At 48.0% G+C, this 20150-nt stretch overlaps 1 protein-coding gene across 1 annotated transcript in view; it reads right to left on the reverse strand.

Moving 5' to 3' along the window:
- SMC1B (structural maintenance of chromosomes 1B) overlaps positions 1 to 20150 on the reverse strand; it is a 2420665-nt gene that overhangs the window by 1358764 nt on the left and 1041751 nt on the right. The window lies entirely within an intron of this gene.

The raw sequence follows: 20150 nt of genomic DNA on the forward strand, positions 1-20150 counted from the left end.
ATATTCTTTCGCAGTGATCATGAGGTCCAAAGAATCATCATCTTTGGCAGTATTGATAGATAATAAACCACTTGCAAGACCTAAACCATCCTTTTTTAACATACATCACCCATAAGGAAGAACATGTAGGCCACAGGGCAGGATGCAGCGTATTTAAATGGCAGGACATGTTAACCCTCTCCGTATGTCAGACAGCAGGGAGCCGACTGACGTACTGGTGGGCGTGTGCCTCGGACAGCTCCGGGCCATCCTTGCACCCACCCACGGGGGAAGCGCTGGCGCTCCCCGTAGGTTGCCCTTCATGCTGCACCCACCGGGGAGGGCAGAGGAAGCCATTCCTCTGATCCCTTCTACCACCACCTCAACATCATCTAATGACATCAGGGCGCCTCATGCACCGACGTCATTACATGAAACCGGACGTGCTAGAATCCATTTGCTTCCAGCGCGTCCAGCAGAGAGGAAGTGAGTTTCTCCTCGGGGAGGGGGGTAATTTAAACAAAAGAGGCATTGAGGTTTTCCTTTGCTCCGTTGCGTCTTTTGAGCATTCCTGCTGAAAGATCGCACATGGGGCGCACTCGTGCAGCATGAATTCCAACAAAACAGCACAGATTTTTTTAATGTATTTTTCTGTTTGCAGAGAGCGGCAACTTGCGCAATGGTAGCTCCCCTTTGGGGAGCAATTTTTTTGTCTGTTTCTACTCACCTGCGGGCGGGAGGGCATGTCGGGCCATTAAAAAATAAATTAGGCCCACGAGTCCACCAGGGATATATTTCGGGGAGCAGCCCCTTGGCATTATTTTGGCTGTCTCTGATCCCGGAGGAAAGTCGGCTGATTTATTTGTAGTTTTGTATGCCCCACTGGGCCACCAGAGATTTGTTTTGCTTTTTTGTTGGGGAGCGGACACTTTTGGTTGTGTGTAGACTGGTGCATTATTTGCATATGTGATTGTATGTTTTATTTCTCCTTTTTATTCTAGTGCAAAGCTTTTGATTCTTGTTTGCGGTTTTGGCTGTGGTTGATCTGCAGTTTTGCATAGTTGCATTTATTTGGTAAGAAAAACATTTTTTTTGTGTTTACTCCAAATAAGTATTATTGTCATGCATAAATGCATTATTTGTAAATGATGTCATAATAGCAGCAAAGTACCTACCAAAGTTACACGAACTCTCAGCAGCATTTGACCATTTGACTCTCCATCCCTCGCCGTGATGTTGTGAGGCCTTCATGGGCCACTTTGGTTCTCCATTTTTGTTTTTCATTTTACACGTTTTAGCAGACATTGTTTTAGCTATATTATTTTTACATGTTTTGCTTGATTTATCTTATTCTTGTATAATGTTATTATGAGAAGACGCTGTACTTTCTGCTGTTTTAAGAAAGTCTTTCTCGCTACATAATCTGTATACTTTGTTCAAGGATAGAAAAACAGAACAAGATATCCTAGTGCTTGCATTGCCAGTTTGGAGACAATTTCTAACATGTAGACATATCATTGCATCAGAGCTGTACTTCTAACAGACTGTGGTTTTTGTTATATTAACGGTGCACCGTCCTTGTATGTGAAGCACTCCAGTCACGAATGCCCTGGAATGAATCCTGCATTTGACCTGCAGCTCTACTGACGCTAACCTTTCATCCTGAGGAGATGAAACAATCAATCTGCATTTGTAGAGCGCGGAAATGTCACCCCGGAGGTATCTGAGCGCAGGGGTGAAAGGTCTCCATCGTGCCAGCTCCTCCTCCAACAGTTCTTGAGGAAAAACGGGAAGTGGGAAGAAATGAGCATAAAAAGGCAAAACAGAGGGCAAAAAAATAAGCGAACACAAAAAACAAAAGAGGGCAGAAAATGAGGGCAGAAAAATGTGCACCAAAGGCAAAACAGAGCAGGAGAGGGCAAAACAGATGGCAGAAAAGTCCAAACTGAGGGCAGCAAATCAAGCAAAAAAGGTATAACAGAAGGAAAAACAGAGAGCAGAAACATGAGAAGAAAAGGCAAAACAGAGTAGAAAAACAAGCAGGAAAAGGCAAAACAGCAGACAAAAAAAAACTAGCAGAAAAAAGGCAAACCAGAGCAGACGAGGGCAACACAGAAGGCAAAAAAACCTCATCAGCAGGAATTTGACTCTCTCTCCCTTTTCATAATGTTGTGAGGCCTTCATGGGGACACTTTGGTTCTCGATTTTAGTTTTACATGTCTTTTTAGCTATATTATTTTCACATGTTTCGCTTGGACAATATTATTCTAAGAAGATGCTGTACATGCTGCTTGTTTTTAGAAAGCCTTTCTCGCTAAATAATCTGTATATTTAATTCAAGGATAGGAAAACAGAACAAGATATTCTACTGCTTGTTTTGCCCATTCTGAAACAGTTTCTAACATCTAGACTTATCATTGCATTAGAGCTGAATCTCTAACAGAATGTGGTTTTTGTTATGTAAATGGTGCAAAGACCTTGTACAGGTCAGAGGAGAATTCCAGTGAATAATAATAATAATTCACATTTGTAAAGCGCAAACCATCACCTGTTAGGGTCTCTAGGTGCTGGGGGCCGTCGGGAAGATTAAGCAAGCTATTGCCCAGAGTCACATGGTGCTGAGCTAATCTGCCGCCGGCCCCGGGGATCAAACCATGATCCCCAGATGCTGGAGTCAGTCACCCTGGCCGACAAATGTCCTTGAATGAATCGTATGTTTGACATGCAGCTCTGCAGACGATTATCTTCCATCCTGCAGAGATGACTCAATCAATCAGCATTTGTAGAGCGCAGCACTATAACCCCTGGGAGTAACTGGGTGCTGGGATGCAAGGCCTCATTTGTGCCAGCTCTCCCTGCGACAAGTCTTGAGGAAACCGCGAAAAGAGGGAAGAACCATGCAGAAAAAGTCAAAACAGAGGGCAGAAAAATTAGCGAACAGAAAGGCAAAACACAGGGCACAAAAATGGGCAATAAAGGCAAGACACAGGGCAGAAAAATAAGCAGAAAAGGCAAAACAGAGCAGAAGAGAGCCAGACAGAGGGCAGAAATACAGGCAGACAAGGCAAAACAGAAGGCAAAACAGAGGACAGAAGAACAAGCAGAAAACAGAGGGCAGGAAAAGGAAAAACAGAGGGCAGGAAAAGGAAAAACAGAGGGCAGAAAAAAGAGCAAAAAAGGCAAAACAAAGAGCAGAAAACTGAGCAGGAAAGGCAGAAAAATGGGGCAAAGCACTGGGGAGAAAAAATAGCAGACAAAGGCAAAACAGAGTACAGAAGAACAAGCAGAAAAAGCAAAACAAAGCACATTCAGAGGGCAGCCAGTAGACAGGCAGCACCGGGTAGCAGACTGCGGGCAACCTGGACAGGAGAACTGTCACAGCAGGAACTGGCATGAGCACCTGCTCAATGGGGTCGCACTGCTGCCTCTATTAACTATATCCTGGGGGGAGGGCGAGGTGCTGGGTGACAGGAGGAGAGAAACAGCAGGAGGAGGGAAACAGCAAGCAGATGGAATAAAGAAGCAGAAAAAAGCAATACAGAGTGCAGAAAATCGAAACGAAAAGGCAAAACAGAGGGCATAAAAACTAGCAGAAAAAAGCAAATCGGAGGGCAAAAAAACAAGGTGAAACGGCAAAACAGAACAAGAAACCAGCAAAAGAGGCACAAACAGAGGGAAAAAAACAAGCACAAAAGGCAAAACAGAGGGCAGAAAAAACAAGCACAAAAGGCAAAACAGAGGGCTTAAAAACAAGCAGAAGAGGCAAAACAGAGGGCAGAAGAACAAGCAGAAAAGGCAAAACGGAGAACAAAAAAGGCAAAACAGAGCACGAAACGAGCAGAGGAGGCAGAAACAGAGGGCAGAAAGTAGATAGGTAGCAGAGGATAGCATACTGCGGGCAAGCTAGAAAGGAGAACATTCGGAGAGGGAGCTGGCACAACAACCGCGAGAGAAGAATTGCCAATCCTACTTCAGGCCAACTCCCTGGCCAAGTCATCAAGGTATTGGGGCTCAGGCAAACCTAAGAGATCGGGCACAGGGTACACACAACATGCTCTCAGAATAGGGGTAGTGCTAGGTAGAAATATATAGAAATGAGACTGCCATGGCTGGACTGTTTATTCTTTTCACTATGTTCATAATGCTGCATACAATCGCAGCTCATTCCTTCTATGCAAGATTACAATGGTTTCAAGAAATGCATTGAAAACTTCATTCAAATCTTTCTTGTGTTTACCATGGGCATGTATAAGTAAACAATGAAAGGGGCAAGATCCGTTTCCACGATTCCCTTGGGGATCAGATCGTCATGTTTGAGGTGGCCAAAATCACCTGCCACCCAGGAAGTTTAGGGGTTTGGGTGAGGCACTGTGAGCTAGTCAGGAACTTGGCCGACAGCCTCTGATGGACTCAGTCCTTACATTCTGAAGTTTTATCATCCTAATATGCAGTCCAACAATTTTTTTTGTGGAAACCATATAACAGTGAGGAGATGCGCTGGCCATGATTACTCCAGCACTAAGGTCATGTTCACTGGGAAGCCACTACCCAGAATAGGTACAGGCATGATGGCTCTGATGTCCCATCTCTGGCTAGTCACAACTCCACTTCGGGTTTTCAGGTGAATGAAGTGGACAGCCGCATGGTCAAAAAAATGCCCTGAGAGACTCTTCTGAAGGTGGCATGACCCTGATCACGTCATAGTGCTGGGTAAGCATCACAGTCAGCTCAGGTTCAGTCAGCCTTCACAGCGCCCCTTTTGCTCAGATACACTCCAGGCTATTGCACCGGTACAGTTGACTTAGAAACAAACTTTGGAACTTTGCAGCTGCATAGTCCTCTCGGATTCAACTTCAAGATTGCAGCAGCACAGTTCACTAGGCTAAAATGTCACAGTGCTGCGTTTTATGGAGCTCTGGACTGTAGCAGCACAGAGCGCTCTAGCACAACTTCACTCACTCAAGTCAAGAGACTCAGCTTCAATTCTGAAGCATGAAGATTGCTTTTTAGTGCAAGAGGACCACATGTGAATACGAAAACGTCTATCTCTCATTCTCTTGGTGTCTTTGGAAAGGAGATGCGTCTCTTGCAGCAAACAGATATCGCTTTCCGCTCCCTCCAGTAGAGACAAAACCGCCGCCCACTTAACTGGGCTGTTAAGGCCCTGTACATTCAAACTAACAATTTTCAGATCCTTTCCCATCGTAAAAGCAAAACACAGATAGCTCTTCTAAGGCTGGGCACACCACAAGCGAACAGCAGATCATTCAATTTCAAAATGGAGGCATTTAACGGCTGATGCGAATCCCCCCCCACCCCAAGCCTCCCCGACCCAACTGCCCACCACCCCCTCCCCCAGGAACCACCCCAAAAACACAACCCCCAACAGTTTGACAGCACCCTCCCACATAGTAGACAAGAGGAGGGCACAAAGGTTCATCACAGAGGTCCAAAGGGCTGGGGCATGGACTTACCCCCACCAGCCACCCAGATCCTGATACAGGACAGTATATTCGGGGAACGTGGCAGTACATTACCCATCAAAGTCCACAGGTCATGTCTGTTAGATCCCCAACCGGCCCAAACACTGCAGGGACGTAGCATGCACCAGTCCCCTTCTCCTGCCCACTGGACACCCACAGGAACCACACTGTGGGTGCACCTATGGACCAGAAAAGAGGGTGGTTATATGAAGAAGACACCAAGTCTGCCACCCTTGACAGCACCAGGACACTGCTCCCACAATCTTTACGCTTCTGCACCTGCAGCACAAGGAGGGAAAAACAACACGTTGTACATACACTGGGCACTACTGATATCAACCCCCAATGACCATGCCTTGTCCACCAGTTCCCCTCTCACCTGTGTAATATGCAGGCTTGGCCTCGCAAAGATGCTGTGTAAAGTGAGGAACAAACGTTGTAAGGATCGGACTGCTGTATAGGCTATAGCAGTATCAATGTGGGAGCATGGGGCATGACACTGGCGCTGTAAAAGTCAACCCGGGGAAAAAGGTCAGGGAAGGCAAACAGCCACTACCAAAAAACCCCGTTAAGGGACTTCAGAAATCCGAAGGGGCAGAAACAAGGGAACCCTCCGTGCGCTTTCCAAACAGCGCTTGTGTTTACTCTGAACCGCCGCGGAGTGACCCGAAACGTCACTTCCGCAAACAAGGAGGCGGATAGCGCTGAGGTGGGGACGCGCTACTGTGTAGCGGCGGATCTCAGTACTACCGCGATACGCTGGCCGGCTCGCTAGAGCGACCGGGAGCCCCCGGTTCACTCAATCAAAAAACGGAAAGCAAACTAAACCCCCCAGTGATTTAAAGAGAACAGAAAAGGGAAAAAGGGAGGGATACCAGGATACCTCTAAATACCTAACAGAGGAGAGAAAAGACAGGGAAGGGACGGGAACGAGGTAAAAAACAGGAATGACCCTTCACACGAGCCCGTGAGAGGGTACAGCTCAGCAAACAAGGGAAAGGACCACAGAGAGGAAAAAATCAGCTCTGCAGCCTCCAGCATCCAACAACCAGGAAGGGAATCCAAACACTGGCAATATCGAGCAATGAGCTAAAGGTAGGACTGACTATTTATCTCCCTACCCCTGGTCACACGATAGAAAGGCATGGCCATTGAAACAGGACTAGCTCGATTCCTAACAGTACCCCCCCCCCCCGACAATCCTCCCCACCGGTCTGGGCTTTGAGGGGTGCGATCTATGGAATACTCGAACCAACCGCGGGGCGTGAACCTCCCCAGCAGGCTCCCAGGACCTGTCATCCTTCGTGTACCCCTTCCAATCCACTAGATAGTACAAACGTCCCCTGACGCGCTTCGAATCAAGGATAGCCTGGACCTCATACTCCTCCTGTCCATCAATCATGACCGCAGGGGGGGGTGGTAGCACCTGATCAGTTGGCACATAGGGTTTAAGCAGTGAGGTGTGGAAAACAGGGTGCACCCTGTACTCCTGTGGTAACTCAAGCTTCATAGCCACCGGATTGATAACCTGGAGGATGGGATAAGGTCCCACAAACCTGGGCTGCAGTTTACGTGGTCCCTGTAACCTCAAGTTGCGGGAAGACAGCCACACTAGATCCCCTATTTTGTATGTAGGCGTAGGGACTCGGTGCTTATCTGCTTGTGTCTTCATAGCCTCCTTTGCCTCCAAGAGACTAGTTCGCGCCAGAGTCCAGACTTCTCCCAATTGCCTACATATACTGTCAATGGCTGGCACGCGACCCGTGGGTTGTATCGCCATAGCCCTTGGATGGTACCCCAGGGAACAGAAAAAAGGGGACATGCCCAAGGCGGAGTGCACACTGTTGTTATAGGCAAACTCCGCGATGGGCAATGCAGTGACCCAATCGCACGACAAGGACGTTATCAGACACCGTAAGTATTGCTCCATCGTCTGATTGGTGTGCTCAGTCTGACCGTCAGACTGGGGGTGGTATGCTGAAGAGAGACAGATCTTGGTCTTAAGCACCTGACATAACTCAGTCCAGAAGTGTGAAACGAACTGGGCCCCTCTATCAGATACAATCACCTCCGGTAGCCCATGCAAACGCACAATGGAGGACATGAACACCACTGCCATCTCCTTTGCGGTAGGAATCTTGGGAAACGGGATAAAGTGGGCCATCTTGGTAAATAAGTCTACCACCACTAATACAGTAGTAAGACCTGTGACCGTAGGTAGGTCGGTTACGAAATCCATGCTCAAGGAATGCCATGGACCAGGTGGTACTGCCAAAGGCTGTAAAAGTCCTGAGGGCTTGCAATGCGAGGGCTTGCTCGTTACACACACTGGGCACGCACTTACATAACCCTGAACATCCCTTGACATGGACTCCCACCAAAACCACCTCATGCACAGGTCCTTCGTCTTTCGTATACCCGGGTGAGCTGCCAATGTTGAAGAATGACACCACTCCAACACCTCATCCCTCAGCTCAGGGGGAATAAACAACTTGCCCTCCATGTACAACAGACCATCCTTCATCTCAATTTGTGGCAGGGATAACCAAGGGGCCAGATCCAAGTGACTTAACTGGTCTTTCACTATAGCAGGAAATTCTTCCAGTGTCAATGCCCCTACGATTCTCTCCGGATCTATCATGGTTCTACTGGCACTCAAAGATTCTTCTTCCTTCTTATCCACATGTATTCTAGAGAGCGCATCAGATTTCACTTGTTGGGCTGCAGGTCGATATGTTATAACGAAATCGAATTCATTAAAAAACAAAACCCATCTCATCTGACGCGGTGTTAATGCCCTTGCAGAACGAAAGAATTCTAAATTCTTATGATCGGTGTAGATGGTGATTACATGGCGAGCACCCCATAAGTAATGGCGCCATTCTTCAAATGCTAGTTTGACCGCCAGCAATTCTCTCTCTGCCACCGTATAATTGCGTTCTGCCGGCAATAGAGTCTTGGAAAAGAACGCAATGGGATGCATATGGCCAGTGGCTTCGTCTCTCTGCGACAAAACACCTCCTACCGCACACAAGGACGCATCTGTTTCAACGAAATACGGCAGGGCAGGATCAGGATGCACCAATACAGGGGCAGACACAAACTGTTGCAACAACATCCGGAAAGCCTCCTGAGTCTCACCAGTCCAAACAAAAGGAACGCCCTTTCTCAAGAGGCGAGTCATTGGGGCCACTATCTCGGAGAAATGGAGAATAAATCGCCGATAAAAGTTAGCGAAACCTAGAAGCATCTGAATTTGTTTTACATTCGTCGGCACTGGCCAGGACACTATAGCCTGAATCTTCTTTGGATCCATACAAATGCCTGACGCAGAAATAACAAATCCCAAGAACTCCACTTCAGAAGCCCCAAACTGACATTTCTCTAACTTGGCGTACAAATGATGTTCCTGTAATGTCCTTAACACCTGTCTCACATGCTCTGTGTGATCAAGACCTTTTTCCGAATAAATGAGAATGTCATCCAAATACACTATAACGGTTTGGTCCAGATATTTACCAAGTACTTCATTTATGAAGAACTGAAACGCCGCGGGCACGTTGCATAGACCAAACGGCATCACAGTGTATTCGAACAATCCGTACTTCGTCTTAAAAGCCGTCTTCCACTCATCCCCTGGCCGGACTCTGATAAGATGATATGCGCCCCGCAAGTCCAGTTTAGTGAATACTGTAGCCTTGCGGAGTTGGTTCAGCAACACGGAGATGAGCGGAAGAGGGTAACGATTTTTAACCGTTGCGGAATTCAAGGTGCGGTAGTCCACACAGGCCCTCAAGGACCCCTCTTTTTTGGGTATAAAAAAGATGGCCGATGACACGGGCGAAGAAGAAGGGCGTATATACCCCAAGGACAACATCTCATCTATATAGGTCTTCAGATGAGCCTCTTCTGGTTCAGATAATGCATAAACCCGACTACATGGCAATGGGGCACCCGGTATGAGGTCGATCTTACAATCGTATGATCTGTGGGGAGGGAGTCCTTGGGCACACTCTTTGTCAAACACCTCCTCATAGGCCGCATACTGTGGAGGGATTCTACACGTCTCGGTAGCCGCACAAGACAAAGGGTTAATCTGCTCCGCCGCCACTACATAACAGTTCTTTAAGCAGTGTACCGAGTCTAGGGTGACCAATCTTTGTACCCAGTCAATCCTGGGGTTGTGCGTTTGTAACCACGGGACCCCCAGAACCAAGCCAAACGAGGGGGCATCAATCAAATCGAAAACCACGGACTCCACATGCCCATTGTCACACACTAAACCCAAGGGCTCGGTCTGTCTGGTGATACACCCCGAAGTCAACTCGGTTCCATCAATGGCCCTTACTGGTTCCGGTTGTTCCTTTAGCTGACAAGGAACCTTCAATTTATCCGCCATTGATATATCCATGAAATTCCCGGTGGCCCCGGAATCAAGCAACACCGACACCGGGACACGGCTCTGCGCGGATATCAGTAGCTGCGCATTTATCACAAAATGCCTAGGGGCCTGATCAATCGCCCCCACCACTTCATATTGTGATGTCTTTTCCTTCTCCAATATCCTTTCTATTTGTATACATGCCACCTTCTTCCCAAACCCTGCTCCAGAAGGTTTCACGGGGCAATCACGAGCAAAATGCCCCCCTTGTCCGCAATACAAGCACAAATTTTTCTCTCTCCTTCTCTTCTTTTCCTCTGATGTCAAAGGGCCTCGTACTCCACCTATCTCCATAGGCTCGGGTGTGGCTTTACTCTCACTTCCCGCCTTTACCTCTGGTCTCACATAACCACCTCTTGAGTACTGGAATCTGCTACGCTCACCTCGCCGTTCTGTCACCCTATGGTTAAGTTTCACTACCAAGTCTATAAATGCCGCACAGTCTTCTGGAGGATCCACCACTTGAGACACTATGTCCTTCAATTCTTCATTTAACCCTTGATAGAAAAGGGACGTCCTCTTTTCAGTCGGCCAATGCGTCTCGGAGACCAAGCGATTGAAGTTGGCGATATAAGACAACAAGTCCTGCCTGCCCTGCCGCAGTTTCAACAGTTCGGCGTCACTGGCCTGCATGAACGCATGTTTGGCAAATAGACTATGCATTAAAACTTTAAACGCCTGGTAGTTGTACAACACCCGATCGTTATTTTCCACTAACGGAATTGCCCATTGGGCCGCGTTACCAGCCAGATATGACAATATGAAAGCGATTTTAGCGGAGTCGTCAGGAAAGGCATTAGTTCTGCACATAAAGTGTAGTTGACACTGGTTCATGAAGGTGCCAAATTTGTCACTGTCTCCTGTGAATCTCTCAGGGGGGGCCAAGGGCACTGCCACAGGAGTGGAGACTGTTACCGCAATTGGTGAACCGCCACTAGCTGTACTGGATCCCGCTCCTCCAGTATACTGGAAGGTAGCTGGCTGAATCACTGGAGTAGTGCCCCTCTGCTGTGACTGTTCTCGGGCTCTTACGGCTACTAACTCCTGCTTCAGCCCTACATTCTCCTGCTGCAACTCTTGCACCTGAGCCTGCAGGGTATGAACTGCTCCCATAATATCCTGCATTGAGGGGCCCCCCGTACCTCCCCCCAGTGGATTCCCATCCTCATCCATGCTAGTCCGGGCAGTGTTATATTAACGTGGGCTCGATATTCTGTTAGATCCCCAACCGGCCCAAACACTGCAGGGACGTAGCATGCACCAGTCCCCTTCTCCTGCCCACTGGACACCCACAGGAACCACACTGTGGGTGCACCTATGGACCAGAAAAGAGGGTGGTTATATGAAGAAGACACCAAGTCTGCCACCCTTGACAGCACCAGGACACTGCTCCCACAATCTTTACGCTTCTGCACCTGCAGCACAAGGAGGGAAAAACAACACGTTGTACATACACTGGGCACTACTGATATCAACCCCCAATGACCATGCCTTGTCCACCAGTTCCCCTCTCACCTGTGTAATATGCAGGCTTGGCCTCGCAAAGATGCTGTGTAAAGTGAGGAACAAACGTTGTAAGGATCGGACTGCTGTATAGGCTATAGCAGTATCAATGTGGGAGCATGGGGCATGACACTGGCGCTGTAAAAGTCAACCCGGGGAAAAAGGTCAGGGAAGGCAAACAGCCACTACCAAAAAACCCCGTTAAGGGACTTCAGAAATCCGAAGGGGCAGAAACAAAGGAACCCTCCGTGCGCTTTCCAAACAGCGCTTGTGTTTACTCTGAACCGCCGCGGAGTGACCCGAAACGTCACTTCCGCAAACAAGGAGGCGGATAGCGCTGAGGTGGGGACGCGCTACTGTGTAGCGGCGGATCTCAGTACTACCGCGATACGCTGGCCGGCTCGCTAGAGCGACCGGGAGCCCCCGGTTCACTCAATCAAAAAACGGAAAGCAAACTAAACCCCCCAGTGATTTAAAGAGAAAAGAAAAGGGAAAAAGGGAGGGATACCAGGATACCTCTAAATACCTAACAGAGGAGAGAAAAGACAGGGAAGGGACGGGAACGAGGTAAAAAACAGGAATGACCCTTCACACGAGCCCGTGAGAGGGTACAGCTCAGCAAACAAGGGAAAGGACCACAGAGAGGAAAAAATCAGCTCTGCAGCCTCCAGCATCCAACAACCAGGAAGGGAATCCAAACACTGGCAATATCGAGCAATGAGCTAAAGGTAGGACTGACTATTTATCTCCCTACCCCTGGTCACATGATAGAAAGGCATGGCCATTGAAACAGGACTAGCTCGATTCCTAACAATGTCCCTCCGACGCCAGCAGTCATCCTGCAGAGATCAAGCGCTCAAAAGCAGATATCAGGACCCCTCAGGAGTCTCCGTCACCTTTGCCACAGAGGCCACTGCCGCCCCTCTCTCCTTTAAGCTAATAGATAAATCCGGACCTGAGGGTTTCGCTGGTTTGCCCACTGTCTGCCACTCCGCGGAGCGACGACGCCGCCTCGATGGGGAGGACGAGGCACCCGTCAGGGCATCAGCTCCATCCAGCCCCAACAGTTCACAAGCCGCCTCCAAGGACCGCACCTGAATCAACTTGCCTTTCCACCGGAAGACCAGCCTGAAAGGATGCCCTCAGGAATAGGGTACCCCCTGCTCCCGTAAGAAGGTGGTGATCGGCCAAAAGTCTCTTCACTTGGCCAGATTGGAGGCCACCAAATCCTGGTATAGCACCGGGCGGTGGTCACTAAACATGAGGCGATTGTGCTCGCGTGCCTTCTTCAGAATCCGTTCTTTGAGCTGAAAATCGTGGACGCATACCAGGATATCAGGGGGAGGTGCATTAGCTCCACGCGGAAGGCCGGCCCTGTGAACTCTGTCCAACTGAATCTCACTGAGGTTTTCCTCTTGTAAGACGTGGCGAAAGAGGCCGTCGACATATTCCCGTAGGTCTGTCCCCTCTCCTTTCCACTGAACTGCTCTGATTCGGACATTATTGCGCCGGGATCTATTCTCTAGATCCTCCGTGTGAGCCTGCAGGTCTAGATTCTGCTCCGTGAGGCGCAGGACGTCTTGCTGAAGCTGATGTATGTCCCCGGCCATCCCCAAGTCATGTTCTTCCAGGGTTGCGACTCTGTTTCCAATGGCGTCAACGCCCCTCCTCACCTCCTTCAAATCTGAGGCTAGCTGCGTCCGCAGCTCCTGGATGTCCTCCTTCATGGCTGTGAAAAGCTCTTGCATAAAGGCTTAGGTGGCAGGGGCTTCATTGTCATCTGAACTGTGGTGTTTATCGGCCACTGGCGTGGGTCGCAGCGACGAGCCCCTCGGAGCCCCGTCTTTCGGGGGTTTATCCTTTTTTGTCCTGTTCGACGCCATGTTGCTTCTACCCCTCCAGCGTACTGAGACAATGGTCGGCTCGCTGTCGCTTCTTCCCCTCTGGTGAACCAAGGCCGTGGGCGACGCGTGGCACTCGTGGGTCGCTTCGTGTGGTGTCCCCCGCCACCCGCACACCTAGGGCACAGGGCCAATCCTTCTGGGGGCCTGTCGTCAACGGCTCCGTCCCGCGTCCGCGGGCCCTCCTCAGCTGCGTCTCCGCCACCAGGCCAACACGAATCGTTGCAAGCTCGTGCAGGGGGGCTTGAAAGTAGACCCAGGGCCCTCCCGCTTGGCGGGGCCCGAGGAAGCCCACTGTCCAGGGATCCGCTAAGTTTATGGCACACTATGGCCGCCAAAGTCATTCACAGAGGAGCCATCCACCAAGGCCTCCCTGCCGCCTTTGCCGGCGCCAAACGCTCTCCCACCGCAGTTCTTCGGGGCAGGCCTCCCCGCGTAGGTGGGACTTCCCGCTGGGGCACAGCACCAACCTGTAGAGTCGCGGGGCGGCGGACGCGCAGTGCGGGCCTCCTGGGGCTCGCCGCAGCCCTCCACGCGGTGGTCTTCTCATCCGGCCCCTCGGGATCCGCTCGTTGTCGTTCGGAGCGGGTCCGGTCAGCGCCGCCTGGCCCCACCACCAGCGGGCCGGGCAGTCGTAGAAGCGCTGTCGGGCACTCCAGTAGCAGCCCGCTAGCCCTCAGCGCAGCGCCGCTCTGTCCAAAGACCCTCCTCGGGGGCCTTATCAATTCCGGCCTTCAGCACCGGGGACTCCCGAAGCCGCACGCCGGAAGCAGGCTCCGGCAGGATAGAGCGCAACACCCTGGTCACGCGCCGAGGGAAGGCCGCGCCCAGCAAGTCCGCTACGCCGCCTCAGAACGGCAGCTCGCTCCGCGGGGACCACCGAGGCAGTGTCCGGGTGCCAGGTAGCAGCCGTGGACCTCGGGTCAGGAAGTGTGCAGGGCAAAAAACAACGCTGTAATCAGAGCTGCGACGGAGGGACCGAGCAAGACGTCCTACTCCGCCGCCGTCTTGGCCACGCCCTTTTTATGCCATGATCCATTTAGATCCCTCAGCTGTTATGTATCAGAGATCAGGTTGATTCTTACCTGCCTGTGTGGGGAATTCATTTCTTGAGGTGGTACCCTAGATAGAAACTATTCTTTGATTTTAAAAAATTGCTTATAGTCCACACCATATAGCTGGGGAGCATGAATGCCAAGTTGCTGACATTCTGTCAATGCCAGATGGGCTGATCTTTGAATAAGAAGGTCTTTCGTTTTATACTTCTTTAATGTTAAGGGAGAAAAATGCTGTGGTATTCTTTCATACCAAGAATTATGAGTAGAATGACTTCAGGTGTACTGCTCTGAACAACATTAGACTGTAGAGTGTTGGGATAGGAATGTTGTCTGTATGGGCAGAGGTGTATCCCCCCTGCACTGAATCTTTGGCATGACCAGACCTTTTTACCTGTATCAGAAGACTGCGGCCTACTGGACTCTTGTGTAAAGCTGCACTGTTATTTGAAACCCAGAACCTCCTGCTGACATCACGTTTATCCTAAAAGCGTGTCTGTGCACAGTGACACGTGGTGTAGCAGGACTATATATGTGTGAGTCTGAGTACTGGAAAAGTGAGAGCCATTTTGGATAGCCTTGAGGATGACAACAGCTTCCCTAAACAGAGGAAGTGTATTCATGTGATAGAGACATAGGTACATTTAGGTACTCATGAAGACTATGTCATAGCAAAAGGTCTGATGATTAGTTGTTTCTGAGCACTATTATTTGGTGCTTGTAGGGGTGAAGAATGGACTGAAGATTATGTTTTCAGTTGTTGAGAAAGCATCTAGGTCAGGCCTACAGTTTTATCTGCCTCTGATTTGAGAAAATCCTTCCTGCTGTGAGAAGCATCACTTTACACAATGATTATGGGACTGATTAAAGATCGGAGTGCAGTATTTACTATGCCAGGGAGTTGCAGTAAAATACTCTGTTGCTCTGACAGAGTACCAGTACTCTATAATTAAAGTTGTCTGCCGGTCCTCTAGTTATTGAGAGGAACTGCCATCATTGCAGTTCCTTTCAATGACCTAAAAGTTTGATGGACGGTACCATCAAACATGATGGCTGCCATCAACATTTTAACTTACTTTTGTTTCTTCAACAACAAAATCCCAAAATGGGATTTTGTTTTTGAATAAACTAATAACCCCACATCCTGGGAGTTTTAGCTCATGGTGTGGAGATAAATGTAATATTTTTACTGTCTGTTACCACTAGGTTTTCACCGTGGCAAAGGATAGTAAAAACTGGCAATTCACTGCCCACTCTAAATTAGGCAGTAGGTCGAATGGCCAAACCTTTGACTGTTTGGGGTTGGGCTGTATTTAAAGTGTATTTTTTATCTGAAATGACTGATCCACTGATGGTGGGTAAGGCTCAGGGCATTCCCAAAGGGTTCGCCCAGATACAGTTTAGATATCTATAATTGTGCAATGCTACATGATTTTGTGGGAGAAAGGTGCTCCAGTCAAGATAAGGCACCATTTTCTTTGTTCCCCATGCTTACTTCTTTGATGGCCATGCCGTGACCACCATTTTAAAGAGTCAATAGTAGAAAGTGTGTCTGGTGGTCATTTCGTCTGTGTTCGCCACAGCTCCTATTTTGGCTGGCTATGCACCACCCACTGTTCTGGAGGGAGAGGAGGAGGGAGAGGGAGAGGGAGAGGGAGAGAGAGAGAGGGAGAGAGGGAGAGAGGGAGAGAGAGAGAGAGAGAGGATGTCTTTTACCTTCATGCTTTCTTTTTTTGCTGGCCATGCAGTAGTGACTATGAGCGACCAACATTTTGTACTGTTCATGTGTGTTCTAATTATTTCTTACCAATTGTTAAATACATTTTCTAGTACCATTGGTTGAAGAAGTCCATGTCATTTATGTTCATTTTTTGATTTCTCCTGATATAGTTATTTGTGCTTGTGGCTGAATATAGTAATCTGTAGTATACAGTTCGGTTAATTTATTTGATTTTTGACTTCCTCCTTTGCCTCTGATAAGCATCCCATCTGCCCTGGAGGGGCACCAGCTATTATTTAATTATTTTATTCAATGTTTGCCTGCCCTCACTGCCTCCCAAAGAGTTTCCATGGGCCCTGGAGGGACAGAAGCAATTACTTATTCATTTTGTGTCTGCCTCCCCTTACTTCCAATAGGGTCCCCATGGGCCCTGGAAGGACACCATCTCTTATTTAAATATGTTTTTCCTCTTTTACATGCCTCCCCTTGCCTCCTATAGGAAGGGTTTGATGGTCCCTGGAAAGGCATTAGCAATTTTGTATTTATTTTTGTGCAATTGTTGTCTGTCTCCTAAGGGGGTCCCATGTGAGGTGGAAGGACACCAGCTATTATTTAAACTCTTTACACATAGTTTGCTTCCCTCCCGACTCGCATAGGGTCACCCATGGGCCATGGAGGGACACCATCAGTTATTTAACTACTTTTTTCTATTTGTGACTGCCTACCAAGGAGTCCCTCAGGCCCTGGAGGTACACCAATATATATTTTCCTATGTAATGTCTACCAAAAAATAAAGTTCGTTTATGTATGGGAAGGAACCACTATTTTAGCTCCTTTTGAGGTTGAGCGTAGACAGCGCTTGCGGTGTCACTTAGCAACTGACCTGTTGTGTATGCTTTAGCAGTTGAACTCCTCCCACTGCTGCCGGATTTTTTTAGGTCTTGCCTAGGCAGCGTGCATGCGCTGCTCTAGCAGATGTCCTTTAGAAATTGTCAGCTCTTTTCAAGCACTCGTGCTTGTGCTAGCATTGGATGTATGACGTTACTCCGCATACTTTTACTCCGCATACCGTTACAACGTGACTTTTACAACGCATACCATTACAACGCATAGCTCTTTGAGGTGCTGGATAGTGGTAAGTATAATTTACTATTCTAACTCCAGTCCCCGTGGACCCTAGGGAAGGTGTTGGATAGTAAATTATACTTATTCCCTATCCTAGAGCGCCCCCCAGCGCAATGCGTTGTAATGGTATGCGGAGTAAAAGTTGCGTTGTAATGGTAGTGCGGAGTAAAAGATGCGTTGTAACGGGTGTATACCGCTAGCATTCACCTTGCGGGAACGAGCAGCGGCGCGCATGATAATTGAAAACATATGGCTCTCGCGCCGCCGTTGCTCACTCCTGCCAGGCAGATGCCAGCACAAGCATGAATGCTTCAAAACAGCTGCTGCTTGTTTGAGTTCCAGCAGGCATACACATCACACCTCCCCCACTTGGGATCAGGTTACTGCTGCCGCGTCATTAAACACAGCGTGGGCGGGCATCCACGCTTAGTGATTTCCCTGCTAATCACTGTCCATCAAATCGACAAAAAGTGCTCTGCCTTCTGAGATCATCCGCCAGAGTCTGATTGCTTTTCCTTTTGTTCCGAGAAGGGCTTTCATAGCCGATGCTTTTTGGTGTTCTTTTCCTGTCAAAATAAAAGCCTCTGCTGTTGCCTAGGTCTTAAATGGATCGCTCGTTCTGTGGAGGCTGCGATTATGCTGGAGAATGTGTGACTGAGCTCACAGGTAAGCAAAAAGATGCGGCCAGCACATTTAAAATGTTTTTAAGCGCACACTTTTGGACAGATATAAAACGTTCGATGTTCTGATTCTTAGACAAATTTCCCCCGTTGCCAGAAGGTAACAGAAGATGGCTACCATATTAATGTATATGCCAGTACTTACCATTTGCACGACATTCACCCACCGAGGTTTGGAAGTGCTTGACTCAGTCGGTTTCCAGTGCGAACTAACCTGGCAGACTTTTTTTTTTGCACATTTATTTAGCGCAAACACGACCCGAAGGAACTGGTATTACACTGTGCATTATGTTTAGGAAAATCTAGCGCTTGGCAGCCCTTTAATGCCACGAGTGGCAATGCCCGTCATGGAGAAGGTGCTGCCTTTTCTGCAAAGATTAGCTTTTTTTGGGAGGTGCAGAGTAAGGGAGGTCATTAGTGTGCTGAATATGTGGTATGTGCAGACACCCTCTCTGGTCTTCCTACAAGTTAAATCTTTTAGGGCCTCCACTTTACATGAGGGTGAAGAGAAACAAAGGGCCAACACACTAAAGGAACTCATTCAGGTGCTGACTTTTTATGATGCTTCTTGCATCCTATGTAATCTGAGAAGCTACACCTGCTGGCGAACACCGGGGGACACATGGAAAACAGGACTCTAAATCTCGCTCACTCCATTGCAGAGGCCCTTCTCCGCCCAGCATAAATGTTGTGGGGTGTCATATACGGGCACATCCTGTAGCAGGGTTTCCGTTCTCCCACAGAACTGTGCATAGAGATCTAGAACCTCAGTGAATTAGGATGACCCAAAACTCACCTCAGTGTCAGAAATCCCCTTACCGAGCTAGCTACAGTGTCTCATTGGTCACAACAAGCTGACCAATGACTTAGACAAACCAGAACATGATCTTAGGTTACCTCAGGTATCGTGGAACACATGAACACTCTTTCGTTATATAATCATTTCAAACCAAAACGGGGAGTAAAAGAACACACGTGCAAGTTTGAAATATTTATTTTTCAATGCAAGGTTCTCAAACGCAGTATCTTATATAATACCAGAATACATATTATAAAAATCAGAGTTATCAACATAGTCACTAATCCATAGTAAGCAAAAGGCGATAGCATATTATAATACAAACTCTATAGAAATCTGTATCACCTATATTTCGCGCACCCTATTTAGCATACTAGATTATATCTAAGAAGGTCTCATTTGGGTTTTTAGCAGGGCGGGCCCATACCTCTAAATGTCAGTAGGAGAAGATCACATCAACAGCTACCAGCTCTCTGCATGCGAAGCATCAAGTGTGTTCATTCATTCCCTGTAACTATCTTAAACCCGCGTAAAGCCCAATGTTGGCAGCAACATTATTTGTGTTATGTCTAATGTGGTGCGATGATCAGGCCTCCCAGCAACCTTGTGTTAGGTTCTCAGTGTGCAGACAGTGGTACCAAGTGTACCAAGCACAATTGATATCAGAGCAATAACATATTATTCTCAAATAACTCACATCTTTCGTCTAGGTTGAAAGCTACAATAACAATTATGTGTCGTGTGCAAACTGAAGCCGAAAGAAAATATGTTGTTTAAACATTTAATAAACTCATGCTAACTTAACACAATATATAGAAACGCAGTAACCATATGACACCCCCCAATGATCCGAGGACGGTCAAAAAAAACAAGCCAATACTATAAGAAAGGCAAAACATGAAAGCAGAGTTCAACAATATTGAGCCAAGCTAAATGTATGTAGATGTATATAAAAATTGATAATACAAAATATGTATGAATGCCTATAGTGGCCACACAAAAATATAAAAAATCTTGAACTTGAGGCCAATAATAAAATCATAGGCCCAGAACATATAAAAGTCGAATGTTCGTAAAAGAAAAGGCACCATTCAGAATTACTAAAAAGTCACGTGCCAGAATAGTGAAAGTCTCCAAAGTCACTCATGGGTGGATAGAATATGCAAAATAGGTAGCCACAGCTTCCAACATGAAATCACTGTCATCATCCGAAAATAGTTCAGCCATCCAATTAAGCAATGGGAACGAACATACGTGCTCCTCCAGCACCGAATCCTCTAGCAACAACAGAGGACAACTCAGTGGGTTCTCAAGAACGCTATGTGCCAGAAAGTCATGCGCCGCTGCTGGTATGTCCCACTGACCCATTAGTCCATGCATCGCTGCCACGGCCATAACTCTTTCGCCAGAACAAACCAACTCGTGAGCAACTACGGGGCTCATCAGCTGATCAAAATCGACGTC

This window comes from Lissotriton vulgaris, chromosome 1_2 (genome assembly GCF_964263255.1).
Source record: "Lissotriton vulgaris chromosome 1_2, aLisVul1.2, whole genome shotgun sequence".
In the NCBI taxonomy this organism is placed as follows: Eukaryota; Metazoa; Chordata; class Amphibia; order Caudata; family Salamandridae; genus Lissotriton; species Lissotriton vulgaris.